Genomic DNA, 16,341 nt, shown 5'->3' on the forward strand with positions numbered 1-16,341 from the left:
AAAAAGATAGGTTTAATAAATGTCTCCTTAATGCATGAAAAAACTCAGTCATTGCTCCTTATCTGGTTATCGTGCCTCCATGCTCCTCCAGATTTATCCTTCTACAAAATAACGTATGAATCCACATTTCCTAAAAGGCTTTGAACAGTAATCTCATCTACCACTGTAGCACTATCTCCAACCACATGTTCTTCCATTCATTCCATATTCCAGCCAGGATATTAATTCACTGAAGAAATACTTGCTGAATGTCTGCATTATGCCAATTAGCGCATTATAATGCACTGGAGATAGACGACATCCTCTTTTCAAAAAAGGAAACAGATAAAGGGATAAGTTCAATGTTCTAAACGCTGTAATAGGAGCAGAGTACTGAACAGGGCTTTCAAATCACACCGTGCACTTTCAGACCTAATGCTTTGTTCTTGGAATGCTCTATTTGCCTAGACTGCCTTTTCCTAAGTAAAATAATACTTATTCTTCAAGTTGCAACTCAGTGCCCCCCACCCCCCATGTTTAATAAACTCTCCCTAAGACCTGTAAGTAATTAAATTAATCAATCCCTTCTCTAGGTCCCTGCAACTCTCTGATTTAACACTGGTGTAGCATATAGATATCATACACAGATTCGTGTTTGTTGCTGTGTCCCATAGAACAGTATGTTCTCTGGCAGTAGAAATCTATTTATCTACATTCGTAGTACGCTCTAAATTAAAATGTATTTAACTAACCTGAGCATGTAATACGGAATTTATAATAGCTGTTCTAAAAATTCCTAATCTTTGTTTCATTTGGACTTTTTGTTTTTCTTTTCTGGTTGCAAATGTTATATGTCTTAAGATAATATGATCATTAATAGACTGGAATGCTATTTTAGATTGTGATGAACAAAAGAATAAGTTTTGTTCTACTATGCTGAGTTTTACTTTATTATTTATAATAGGCTTTGTTTTATTATACTGAGTTTCATCAAGAATAAAGAATTTAAAAGGTGAGACTTTCTCTCCCTACCTCCAATATATGCAATAGATACAACATGTAAACGAACTCATTACTTTTTATAGAAGAAATGAGAAAATAAAAGTGAACTATACCTTTTCATTGTAAACTTCTAAAAAAAAACATTTAAATTGGAACAGTAATTCTCCTTGGGGTTATTTTTATTTGGTAGGAGACTGCACAGCTTACATAATATACTAGTAGGTAGAGAAAATGGAATAAAATTCTTCATATTCAAGAAAAAAACTCATGATTGATTTTCTCCTGTTACCACAAAATGTTAATTCCTTGAGAGGCCAAATCACCAATACTGGTTATTCTAACATATAAGAAAAAAACAAAACGCATACATGATTTCCATTACAACAGAAATCTAGTAAAATATGTTCTCCAAGTTAATGGATGAAAATGTTTGAAAATAACTTGTCTCCATTTAACCCAAAATTCAGGAGACATTCCAGTTATATAAAAAACAAAATTTTGTTTTGTGAGATGACTAATTACTGCTACTACTGCTTTTCCCTAGAGCCCTTTGTCTGCCACTGTGTTTTTCCAAGAAAATATGTTGAAATATTTGCCTCTTCTCTCAATCACCACACTATTTCATACGGGGATGACAGTAGTATTAGTTGTCCGAAACTTTTTAATTAATAGTTTAAAATTGCTTAAGTATCAATACCTTCAGTTAGTAGAAATGTTCTGCCAAGGTTGTAAGTTCAAATATCCAGAATTACAATACTTAAAAAGAAAGAGAAGGGAAATAAGCGGCATTACAATGAGCACACATACCGTGGGGTGGGGGGCAGGGCACGGGAAAGGCAGTATAGCACAGAGAAGACAGGTAGTGATTCTATAGCATCTTATTACGCTGATGGACAGTGACTGTAATGGGTATGTGGGGGGGACTTGATAAAGAGGGGAAACCACAATGTTGCTCATGTGATTATATAGTAATCAGACTAAAATTTTAAAAAAATCAAATCAACCCAATACAAAAAGAAATAAAAAATGTTTTACAAAAAAAGTGTTGTGGACAAAGATCCGGGCGCTGTTGCAGTTGTAGCTGCATTCATCCCACTAGTTCCGGGAATTGCCATTGGAATGAAGAAGGAGATAGATATCTAAGCTGGCCTGTGCATACAGTAAAGTAACAAATTTGACTGCATCTATACTGTTGGAACTCAACCAAGAATTAGGAGAAGTGCAAGTTGCAGGGCTCCAAAATCTTGAGACTACAGACTATCTACTGTTAAAAGAACATATGGGATGTGAACAGTTCCCAGGAATGTGTTGTTTTAAATTGTCTGATTTTTCTCAAACTATTCAAATTCAGTTAGACAGTATCCATCATATCATAGATGAGTTTTCACAAATGCGTAGGGTGCCTAACTGGTTTTCTTGGTTTCACTGGAGATGGGTGGTAATTGTAGGTCTGCTTTGGTTATGTAACTGTATTCCTATTATTTTAATCTGTGTGTGCAATTTAATTAGTAGTTTAAAACCATTACATGCTTAAGTTACTCTACAAAAAGATATGTCAAAGAAATAACCTATCTTCCCATGTTTTCTTCCGTCTGCTACTTCTATAGCTTTTCTTCTTCCTTCCTAATTACAACCCTTAAATAGAATTCGTGCCTCATATCGAATTTACTGAGTACCCTAATTCTTTCAAGTGGTAAACATACCTCAAGACAAATGCTGGGCATAAAACCCACAGGGCACAAATCTGCAAAGAAGTAAAAAGCTAACCTTTTCAAACAATACGGCTTCTCTCTCACTTACCAACTTTACATTTCCCTGTATGGCCCCGGACGATGACTGGTTAGCCAGAGACGGGTAAGATTCTCAAGGGAGGAACAACCTAAGACAGGCACAGTCGCAGGGGGGCCATCAGGTGAGAAATTTGGGATCAACAGAGGTGAGGCTTAGAACCTCACCCCTCCTGTTTTGAGAGAAATTTTCTGCATCCGTGGAGGTTTTGTTGCCCTTGTCTAGCTTGGATAAATATTTAGCCTATAGGCACACACCTGATCATCTACATTTGCTAGCTTACAGCACTAAACTATGTTTTCTACATTTATCTTGCATCTACCTACCACTTCAGCATTTTATTAAAAATAATAATAATAATAATAAGGGAGAAATGTGGGATTCACATATAAATCAAGTAAAAAATCAAACGAATATTCATATCTAACCTGATTGTTTGTAGTTCACAATGTGTGATCAAAACTGAAAGTTTCTGTGACGACTGCCCTTGTACTGTTCACCATGTAAAACTTATTCACTACGTAAGAATTTGTTCACCATGTAAGAACTTGTTCGTTGTGCTTCAGAAGATCGGAGACTGATGAGAATTAGGCTTGGGGTGGATTAATGATTGTGCATTGAGTCCCCTGTACAGAATTTTATTGTTGTTAACTGTTAACAACCATTTGATAAATAAATATGAGACATGCCCTCTCAAAAAAAAAACAAAAAGTGTTGTGGAACAGACTATAGATGGCAACGTGAGAGGAGAGACAGAGGCTTCCTCCTAAAATGGGATACAATTAGAAAATTTAATTGGCGCAACTAATCCTGAGAGAGCAACAGGAAAGAAGATGGCGTCAGACTGCACACACCTGGAGAAAAGAGAAGACCTCACTGAAAGGGGTAACGTACCAGAGCTGTGGCTCTGCGGGACCCGAGCCCCTCCCCCACCCCAGCTAACCAGCGGGAGGAAGACAAACGGAGCAGGGAGGGAGTGGAAGGCTTGGGACTGCTGAATTCCTAGCTCCAGAGATCTGCTCTGGGAGCACAAACCTATATTTCATGGTGCTTTCATGAGACTCGCATGACTACTGGGTTGGAAAGTTAATACAGGCAGAGTTCCTGGGGAGACTGGGATTCCGGCTGCTTGTGGAAAGCAGGGATCCATATCCAGCTGCTCTGGGACAAAACCATACCTGTCTGACCAGTCCACTGGCTCAGGCAGTAGAGACAGGCACAGCAGCCAGGAGGCGGGGAACAGCTCTTTCCTACCCCCAGGTACCAGTATCGCTCCTCTGCCACCCCTGACATTTCTTCAGGGGCTGAGCAGTTCCAGAAGAGAGCTTCTGTACAGTAGAGGGCGCCATATACAACAATGAAACGCCAAAGGAACCGTGTCCAGAGTAAAATTATTAATACAACTCTGGAAAAAGATTTAAATGATATGGACCTCGTGACTCTTCCTGAAAGGGAGTTCAAAATAAAAATCATCAACATTCTAATGGAGGTACAAAAAGACATCCAAGAACTCAGGAATGAATTCAGGTCGGAGATCCAATCGTTGAAGAGCACGATGGAAGGTATTAAAACCGGTTGGATATGGTGGAGGAGACAATAAATGAAATAGAAACTAGAGAAGAGGAATACAAAGAAGCTGAGGCACAGAGAGAAAAAAGGATCTCTAAAAATGAAAGAATATTGAGAGAACTGTGTGACAATTCCCAGCAGAACAATATTTACATTATAGGGATACCAGAAGAAGAAGAGAGAGAGAAAGGGATAGAAAGTGTCTTTGAGGAGGTAGTTGCTGAAAACTTCCCCAATCTGGGCAAGGAGATGGTCTCTCAGGCCATGGAGATCCACAGGTCCCCCTACACAAGGGACCCAAGGAAGACAACACCAAGACACATAGTAATTAAAATGGGGAAAATCAAGGATAAGGACAGACTGTTAAAAGCAGCCAGAGGCAAGAGGAGGAGCCAACATGGCGGCGTGAGTTGGACAGTGGGAATCTCCTTACAAAAACATGTATTTTTGAAAATACAACAAATACAACTAATCCTAAAAGAGAGACCAGAAGACACAGGACAACAGCATGACTACATCCACACGTGCAAGAGCCCAGAGCCTGGTTAAAGGGGTAAGATACAAACCCCGGCCCGGCGGCACCCGAGCACACCTCCCCCCAGATCCTGGTGGGAAGGACAGGGAGCCCAGGACTGCTAAACACCTAGGCCCAGGCACCCACAACAGAGCACAGACACAGTGCATGCGTGGAGGGCTGGAAACTAGGGAAACAGGGCAGCAAGGCCTCTGAGCGGGTGCCGAAGCGGATGCCCCTCTGACAAAGAAAAGCCAGTGATTTTGAAAGTCTTGAAGGGACAGGGATTTAACAGCTAGACGGAAACAACACAGGTCACAGCCCAGCGGCTGGAAATTACAGTGAAAACTGGGCGCACTAACCCCCTGGGCAACATTTCTGAGACCCCTCATGGAGGTAAACAGCCAAACAGCTCCCCTGTCCATTACCCCTCCGGGCACTGCGAAAGCAGAGAAACAGCCTAAGGCAAAACACGCCCACAGAAAGGCAGAAAGGAAAATTCCTACACTTCGGCCGGACAAGACACAAAGACCCACCTACACACAATTACCCAACACAAGCCACTAGGGGCCGCAGTTGTCCCAGTAAAGAAAGGCCAGTAGCAAGTGAAAAGTTTGGTCCTCCCAGCTGACAGTCAATAGCACCTGTCAACATGAAAAGGCAAAAAAATATGATCCAGACAAGACTAACCCAGACAGCTTCAGCATCTGCTACATCTTCCCCTGACAAGGAACCTGGGGAGATAGATTTAGCCAGTCTTCCTGAAAAAGAACTCAAAACAAAAGTCATAACCATGCTGATGGACTTGCAGAGAAATATGCAAGAACTAAGGAAGGAGAATACAGAAATAAAACAAGCTGTGGAAGGACTTCAAAACACAATGGACGAGATGCAAGAGACCATTAATGGACTACAAAACAGAGAACAGGAATGCAGAGAAGCTGATGCAGACAGAGATAAAAGGATTGCCAGGAATGAAAGAATTTTAAGAGAGCTGAGTGATCAATCAAAAAGGAACAATGTATGCATTATAGGGATACCAGAAGAAGTAGAGAGAGAAAAAGGGATAGAAAGTGTCTTTGAAGAAATAATTGCCGAAAACTTCCCGAAACTAGGGGAAGAAACGGCCTCTCAGACCACAGAGGTAACTCCCATGACAAGGGATCCAAGGAGGGCAACACCAAGACACATAATAATTAAAATGGGAAAGATCAAGGACAAAGACAAAGTATTAAAGGCAGCCAGAGAGAGAAAAAAAAGGTTACTTACAAAGGAAAACCCATCAGGCTATTATCAGCCCTCTCAACAGAAACCCTACAGGAAAGAAGAGAATGGCATGATATACTTAATGCAATGAAACAGAAGGGCCTCGAACCAAGACTACTGTATCCAGCACGAATATCATTTAAATATGAAGGAGGGATTAAACAATTCCCAGACAAGCAAAAGTTGAGGGAATTTGCCTCCCACAAACCACCTCTTCAGGGCATCCTACAGGGACTGCTCTAGATGGGAGCACTCCTAAAAAGAGCACAGAACAAAACACCCAACATATGAAGAAGGGAGGAGGAGGAATAAGAAGGGAGAGAAATAAAGAATCATCAGACCGCGTTTATAATAGCTCAACAAGCGAGTTAAGTTAGACAGTAAGATAGTAAAGAAGCTAACCGTGAACCTTTGGTAACCACAAACTGAAAGCCTGCATTAGCAATAAGTTCATACCTTTCAATAATCACCCTAAATGTAAATGGACTGAATGCACCAATCAAAAGACACAGAGTAATAGAATGGATAAAAAAGCAAGATCTATCCATATGCTGCTTGCAAGAGACTCACCTCAAACCCAAAGACATGCACAGACTTAAAGTCAAGGGATGGAAAAAGATATTTCATGCAAACAACAAAGAGAAGAAAGCAGGTGTTGCAATTCTGGTATCAGACAAAACAGACTTCAACACCAAGAAAGTAACAAAAGACAAACGACATTACACAATGATAAAGGGCTCAGTCCAACAAGAGGATATAACCATTATAAATATATATGCACCCAATACAAGAGCAGCAACATACCTGAAACAAATATTAACAGAACTAAAGGAGGAAATAGAATGCAATGCATTCATTCAAGGAGACTTCCAACACACCACTCACTCCAAAGGACAGATCCACCAGACAGAAAATAAGTAAAGACACAGAGGCACTGAACAACACATTAGAACAGATGGACCTAATAGACATCTATAGAACTCTACATCCAAAAGCAATAGGACACACATTCTTCTCAAGTGCACATGAAACATTCTCCAGAATAGACCACATACTAGGCCACGAAAAGAGCCTCAGAAAATTCCAAAACATTGAAATCCTACCAACCAACTTTTCAGACCACAAAGGCATAAAACTAGAAATAAACTGTACAAAGAAAGCAAAGAGGCTCACAAACACATGGAGGCTTAACAACACGCTCCTAAATAATCAATGGATCAATGACCAAATCAAAATGCAGATCCAGCAATATATGGAAACAAACGACAACAACAACACTAAGCCCCAACTTCTGTGGGACACAGCAAAAGCAGTCTTAAGAGGAAAGTATATAGCAATCAAACCATAATTAAAAGAGGAAGAACAATCCCAAATTAATGGTCTAATGTCGCAATTATCGAAATTGGACAAAGAAGAACAAATGAGGCCTAAGATCAGCAGAAGGAGGGACATAAAAAAGATCAGAGAAGAAATAAATAAAATTGAGAAGAATAAAACAATAGAAAAAAAAATGAAACCAACAGCTGGTTCTTCGAGAAAATAAACAAAATAGATAAGCCTCTAGCCAGACTTATTAAGAGGAAAAGAGAGTCAACACAAATCAACAGTATCCGAAATGAGAAAGGAAAAATCACGACGGACTCACAGAAATACAAAGAATTATTAGAGAATACTATGAAAATCTATATGCTAACAAGCTGGGAAACCTAGGAGAAATGGACAACTTCCTAGAAAAATACAACCTTCCAAGACTGACCCAGAAAGAAACAGAACATCTAAACAGACCAATACCAGCAATGAAATTGAAGCGGTAATCAAAAAACTACCCAAGAACAAAACCCCTGGGCCAGATGGATTTACCTCGGAATTTTATCAGACATACAGGGAAGACATAACACCCATTCTCCATAAAGTTTTCCAAAAAATAGAAGAGGAATGGATACTCCCAAACTCATTCTATGAAGCTAACATCACCCTAATACCAAAACCAGGCAACAAACCCACCAAAAAAGAAAACTACAGACCAATATCCCTGATGAACGTAGATGCAAAAATACTCAACAAAATACTAGCAAACCGAATTCAAAAATACATCAAAAGGATCGTACACCATGACCAAGTGGGATTCATCCCAGGGACGCAAGGATGGCACAACATTCGAAAGTCCATCAACATCATCCACCACATCAACAAAAAGAAAGGCAAAAACCACATGATCATCTCCATAGATGCTGAAAAAGCATTTGACAAAGTTCAACATCCATTCATGATAAAAACTCTCAGCAAAATGGGAATAGAGGGAAAGTACCTCAACATAATAAAGGCCATCTATGATAAACCCACAGCCAACATTATATTGAACAGCGAGAAGCTGAAAGCTTTTCCTCTGAGATCGGGAACTAGACAGGGATGCCCACTCTCCCCACTGTTATTTAACATAGTACTGGAGGTCCTAGCCACGGCAATCAGACAAAACAAAAACATACAAGGAATCCAGATTGGTAAAGAAGAAGTTAAACTGTCACTATTTGCAGACGACACGATACTGTACATGAAAAACCCTAAAGACTCCACCCCAAAACTACTAGAAGTGATATCGGAATACAGCAAAGTTGCAGGATACAAAATCAACACACAGAAATCTGTGGCTTTCCTATACACTAACAATGAACCAACAGAAAGAGAAATCAGGAAAACAACTCCATTCACAATTGCATAAATAGAAAAATACCTAGGAATAAACTTAACCAAAGAAGTGAAAGACTTATACTCAGAAAACTACAAGTCACTCTTAAGAGAAATTAAAGGGGACACTAACAGATGGAAACGCATCCCATGCTCGTGGCTAGGAAGAATTAGTATCGTCAAAATGGCCATCCTGCCCAAAGCAATATACAGATTTGATGCAATCCCTATGAAACTACCAGCAACACTCTTCAATGAACTGGAACAAATAATTCAAAAATTCATATGGAAACAGCAAAGACCCCGAATACCCAAAGCAATCCAGAGAAAGAAGAATAAAGTAGGGGGGATCTCACTCGCCAACTTCAAGCTATTATTACAAAGCCCTTGTAATCAAGACAATTTGGTACTGGCACAAGAACAAAGCCACAGACCAATGGAACAGACTAGAGAATCCAGACATTAACCCAGACATATATGGTCAATTAATATTTGATAAAGGAGCCATGGACATACAATGGCGAAGTGACATTCTGTTCAACAGATGGTGCTGGCAAAACTGGACAGCTACATGTAGGAAAATGAAATTGGACCATTGTATAACCCCATATACAAAAGTAAAGTCAAAATAGATCAAAGACCTGAATGTAAGTCATGAAACCATTAAACTCTTGGAAGAAAACATAGGCAAAAACCTCTTAGACATAAACATGAGTGACCTCTTCTTGAACATATATCCCCGGGCAAGGAAAACAATAACAAAAATGAACAAGTGGGACTATATTAAGCTGAAAAGCTTCTGTACAGCAAAAGACACCATCAATAGAACAAAAAGGAACCCTACAGTATGGGAGAATATATTTGAAAATGACAGATCCGATAACGGCTTGACATCCAGAATATATAAAGAGCACACACACTTCAACAAACAAAACACAACTAACCCAATAAAAAAATGGGCAGATGAACTGAACAGACGGTTTTCCAAAAAAGAAATACAGATGAACAACAGACACATGAAAAGATGCTCCACATCGCTAATTATCAGAGAAATGCAAATTAAAACTACAATGAGGTATCACCTCACACCAGTAAGGATGGCTGCCATCCAAAAGACAAACAACAACAAATGTTGGCGAGGCTGTGGAGAAAGGGGAACCCTCCTACACTGCTGGTGGGAATGACAATTAGTTCAACCATTGTGGAAACCAGTATGGAGGTACATCAAAATGCTCAAACAGACTTACCATTTGACCCAGGAATTGCACTCCTAGGAATTTACCCTAAGAATGCAGCAATCAAGTATGAGAAAGACCAATGCACCCCTATGTTTATCGCAGCACTATTTACAGTAGCCAAGAATTGGAAGCAACCTAAATGTGCATTGATAGATGAATGGATAAAGAAGATGTGATACATATACACAATGGAATACTACTCAGCCATAAGAAAATGGCAAATCCTACAATTTGCAGCAACATGGATGGAGCTGGAGGGTATTATGCTCAGTGAAACAACCCAAGCGGAGAAAGACAAATACCAAATGATTTCACTCATCTGTGGAGTATAAGAACAAAGGAAAAACTGAAGGAACAAAACAGCAGCAGAATCATAGAACTCAAGAATGGACTAACAGGTACCAAAGGGAAAGGGACTGGGGAGGATGTGTGGGTAGGGAGGGATAAGGGGGGGAGAAAAAGGGGGGTATTAAGATTAGCATGCATGGGGTGGGTGGGAGAAAGGGGAGGGCTGTACAACACAGAGAAGACAAGTAGTGATTCTACAACATTTTGCTACGCTGATGGACAGTGACTGTAAAGGGCTTTATAGGGAGGACCTGGTATAGGGGAGAGCCAAGTAAACAAAATATTCGTCCTGTAGGTGACCTCCAATGAGTTCTTCACAATGATATAAAGGGCATATAAAAGTGTAGGCAATGGGTCTGTTTGTGTTTATACAGAGGATCAAAGCCTACTTTGGTTACCCCCAAAATGAACTAACATATGATATGAAAAAGAACTTCCAACATCAGCACTCTTGGGAAGACTCATGCCAGAAGATGATCATCAAAAAACCCCAACAAAGATCCATGCACTGCTACAGGTGGAGATGCACTAATCCCTCCACTTCCTGGACTTGCCATGGGAATGAAAAAGGAGATATCTAAGCTGGCCTGTGCATACAGTAAAACAACAAATTTGAATGGATCTATACTGTTGGAACTCAACCAAGAATTAGGACAACTGCAAATTGTAGGTCTCCAAAATCTTACAACTACAGACTATTTACTGTTAAAAGAACATATGGGATGTGAACAGTCCCCAGGAATGGGATGTTTTAATTTGTCTGATTTCTCTCAGACTGCTCAAGTTCAGTTGAACAATATCCACCATATCATAGATATGTTTTCACAAATGCCTAAGGTGCCTAACTGGTTTTCTTGGTTTCACTGGAGATGGCTGATAATTACAGATATGCTTTGGTTACGTAAGTATACTCCTATTAGTTTAATGTGTGTGCGCAATTTAATTAGTATTTTAAAACCTATACATGCTGAAGTTACTTTATAAGAAGATATGTCAAAGAAATAATCGGTCTTTCCATGTCTTCTTCCGCCTGCTACTTCTATAGCTTTTCTTCTTCCTTCCTAACTACAACCCTTAAATAGAATTCGTGCCTCATATCGAATTTACCGAGTATCATAATTCTTCCAAGTGGTAAAGACACCTCAAGACAAATGCTGGGCATAGAAGCCACAGGGCATAAATATGCAAAGAAGTAAAAAGCTAACCTTTTCAAACAATAAAGCTTCTCTCTCACTTGCCAACTTAACATTTCCCTGTATGGCCCCGGAAGATGACTAGTTAGCCAGAGACAGTAAGATTCCTCAAGGGAGGAACAACCTAAGACAGGTACAGTTGCACGGGGGCCATCAGGTGAGAAAAAGGGGGATCAACAGACGTGAGGCTTAGAACCACCCCCCCTCCCCATGTTCTGAGAGAAATCTTCTGTATACATGGATGTTTTATGGCCCTGTCTAGCTTGGATTAACACATAGTCTACAGGCACACACCTGATCATCTACATTTCCTCTCTTACAACACTAAACTATGTTTTCTACCTTTATCTTGTATCTACCTACCACTTCAGCATTTTATTAAAAATAATAATAATAAAGGGAGAAATGTGGTATCCACATATAAATCAAGTATAAAAATCAAATGAGTATTCATATTTCAATTGACTGTGTATAGTTAATAATGCATAAACAAAACTGAAAGCTTCTGCGATGACTGCCCTTGTAATGTTCACCATGTAACTTATTCACTATGTAAGAATTTCTTCTCCATGTAAGAACTTGTTCATTATGCTTCAGAAGATTGGAGACTGACGAAAATTAGGCTTGTGGTGGATTAATGATTGTGCATTGAGCATTGACCCCCTAATACAGAATTTTATTGTTGACAACAACCATTGGATCAAACAATAAGGGAGATGCCCTCACAAACACACAGACACACACACACACACACACACACACACACACACATATATATATATATATGACACATCCAATTGTAAAATAAATAAGTAACTGGGATGTAATGTATAGCATAAGAAATATAGTCAAAACATTATAACAACTTGGTATGGTGACAGCTGGTTTTATCATGTATATAAAGAAAAAAGCAGGTGTTGTAGTACTAGTATGAGACAAAATAGACTTCAAAACAAAGAGAGTAACAAGAGATAAAGAAGGACATTACATAATGATAAAGGGCTCAGTTCAACAAGAGGATATAACCATTATAAATATATATGCACCCAACACTGGAGCACCAGCATATGTGAAACAAATACTAACAGAATGAAAGGAGGAAATAGAATGCAATGCATTCATTTTAGGAGACTTCAACACACCATTCACTCCAAAGGACAGATCCACCAGACAGAAAATGAGTAAGGACACAGAGGCACTGAACAACACACTAGAACAGATGGACCTAATAGACATCTATAGAACTCTACAGTCAAAAGCAACAGGATATACATTCTTCTCAAGTGCACATGGAACATTCTCCAGAATAGACCACATATTAGGCCACAAAAAGAGCCTCAGTAAATTCCAAAAGATGCAAATACTACCAACCAACTTTTCAGACCACAAAGGTATAAAACTAGAAATAAATTGTACCAAGAAAGCAAAAAGGCTCACAAACACATGGAGGCTTAACAACACACTTCTAAATAGTCAATGGATCAATGACCAAATTAAAATGGGAGATCCAGCAATATATGGAAATAAATGACAGCAACAACACAAAGCCCTAACTTCTGTGGGATGCAGCGAAAGCAGTCTTAAGAGGAAAGTATATAGCAATCCAGGCATATTTAAAGAAGGAAGAACAAATGCAAATGAATACTCTAACGTCACAATTATCAAAATTTGAAAAAGAAGAAGAAATGAAGCCTGAAGTCAGCAGAAGGAGGACATAATAAAGATCAGAGAAGAAATAAACAAAATTGAGAAAAATAAAACAATAGAAAAAAATCAATGAAACCAAGAGCTGGTTCTTTGAGAAAATAAACAAAATAGGTAAGTCTCTAGCCAGACTTATTAAGAGAAATAGACAATCAACACACATCAACAGAATCAGAAATTAGAAAGGAAACATCACAACAGACCCAACAGAAATACAAAGAATTATTAGAGACTACTATGAAAACCTATATGCTAAGAAGCTGGAAAACCTAGAAGAAATGGACAACTTCCTAGAAAAAAACAACCTTCCAAGACTGACCAAGGAAGAAACAAAAAATCTAAACAAACCAATTACCAGCAAAGAAATTGAAGTGGTACTCAAAAAACTTCCCAAGAAAAAAAAACCCGGGCCAGAGGGATTTACCTAAGAATTTTATCAGACATACAGAGAAGATATAATACCCATTCTCCTTAAAGTTTTCCAAAAAATAGAAGAGGAGGGAATACTCCCAAACTCATCCTATGAAGCCAACATCACCCTAATACCAAAACCAGGAAAAGACTCCACCAAAAAAGAAAATTACAGACCAATATCTCTGATGAACGTAGATGCAAAAATACTCAATAAAATATTAGCAAACCGAATTCAAAAATATATTAAAAGGATCGTACACCACAACCAAGTGGGATTCATCCCAGGGATACAAGGATGGTACAACATTCGAACATCCATCAACATCATCCACCACATCAACAAAAAGAAGGACAAAAACTACATGATCATCTCCATAGATACTGAAAAAGCGTTCAACAAAATTCAACATCCATTCATTATAAAAACTCTCAAAAAAATGGGCATAGAGGGCAAGTACCTCAACATAAAAAAGGCCATATATGATAAATCCACAGCCAACATCATACTGAACAGTATGAGAGAAGTGAGAGAACCTGAAAGCGTTTCCTCTAAGACTGGAACAAGACAGGGATGCCCACTCTCCCCACTGTTATTCAACATAGTACTGGAGGTCCTAGCCACGCCAATCAGACAAAACAAAGAAATGCGAGGAATCCAGATTGGTAAAGAAGTAGTTAAACTGTCACTATTTGCAGATGACATGATATTGTACATAAAAAACCCTAAAGATTCCACTCCAAAACTACTGGAACTGATATCAGAACACAGCAAAATTGCAGGATACAAAATTAACACACAGAAATTTGTGGCTTTCCTATACAGTAACAATAAACCAATAGAAAGAGAAATCAGGAAAACAATTCCATTCACAATTGCATCAAAAAGAATAAAATACCTAGGAATAAACCTAACCAAAGAAGTGAAAGAACTATATCCTGAAAACTACAAGACACCCTTAAGAGAAATTAAAGAGGACACTAACAAATGGAAACGCATCCCATGCTCGTGGCTAGGAAGAATTAATATCGTCAAAATGGCCATCCTGCCCAAAGCAATATACAGATTTGATGCAATCCCTATCAAATTACCAACAACATTCTTCAACGAACTGGAACAAATAGTTCAAAAATTCATATGGAAACACCAAAGACCCCGAATAGCCAAAGCAATCCTGAGAAAGAAGAATAAAGCGGGGATGGGGGATCTCACTCCCCACTTCAAGCTCTACTACAAAGCCATAGTAATCAAGACAATTTGGTACTGGCACAAGAACAGAGCCACAGACCAGTGGAAAAGATTAGAGACTCCAGACATTAACCCAAGCATGGTCAATTAATATTCGATAAAGGAGCCATGGACATACAATGGGGAAATGACAGCCTCTTAAACAGATGGTGCGGGCAAAACTGGACAGCTACATGTAAGAGAATGAAACTGGATCATTGTCTAACCCCATAAACAAAAGTAAATTCAAAATGGATCAAAGACCTGAATGTAAGTCATGAAACCATAAAACTCTTAGAAAAAAACATAGGCAAAAATCTCTTGGACATAAACATTAGCGACTTCTTCATGAACATATCTCCCCGGGCAATGAAAACAAAAGCAAAAATGGACGAGTGGGACTATATCAAGCTGTAAAGCTTCTGTACAACAAAGGACACCATCAATAGAACAAAAAGGTACCCTACAGTATAGGAGAATATATTCATAAATGACAGATCCGATAAAGGCTTGATATTCCAAATATATAAATAGCTCACGCACCTCAACAAACCAAAAGCAACTAATCCAATTAAAAAATGGGCACAGGAGTTGGAGAGACACTTCTCCAAAGAAGAAATTCAGATGGCCAACAGACACATGAAAAGATGCTCCACATCACTAGACGTCAGAGAAATGCAAATTAAAACCACAATTAGTTATCACCTCACACCAGTAAGGAAGGCTACCATCCAAAAGACAAACAACAAAAATTTTGGCGAGGTTGCGGAGAAAGGGGAACCCTCCTACACTGCTGGTGGGAATGTAAATTAGTTCAACCATTGTGGAAAGCAGTACGGAGGTTCCTCAAAATGCTCAAAATAGACTTACCATTTGACCCAGGAATTGCACTCCTAGGAATTTACCCTAAGAATGCAGCACTCCAGTTTGAAAAAGACAGATGTATCCCCCTGTTTATCGCAGCACTATTTACAATAGCCAAGAAATGGAAGCAACCTAAGTGTCCATCAGTAGATGAATGGATAAAGAAGATGTGGTACATATACACAATGGAATATTATTCAGCCATAAGAAGAAAACAAATCCTACCATTTGCAACAACATGGATGGAGCTAGAGGGTATTATGCTCAGTGAAATAAGCCGAGCGGAGAAAGACAAATACCAAATGATTTCACTCATCTGTGGAGTATAAGAACAAAGGAAAAACTGAAGGAACAAAACAGCAGCAGCAGAATCAGAGAACCCAAGAATGGACTAACAGTTACCAAAGGGAAAGAGACTGGGAGGAATGGGAGGGTAGGGAGAAATAAGGGCGGGGAAGAGGAAAGAGGGTGTTATGATTAGCATGTATAATGTGGGGGGTGGGGGAAAGGGGAGGGCTGTGCAACACAGAGAAGACAAGTGATTCTACAATA

Source organism: Manis pentadactyla, chromosome 12 (genome assembly GCF_030020395.1).
Source record: "Manis pentadactyla isolate mManPen7 chromosome 12, mManPen7.hap1, whole genome shotgun sequence".
NCBI lineage: Eukaryota > Metazoa > Chordata > Mammalia > Pholidota > Manidae > Manis > Manis pentadactyla.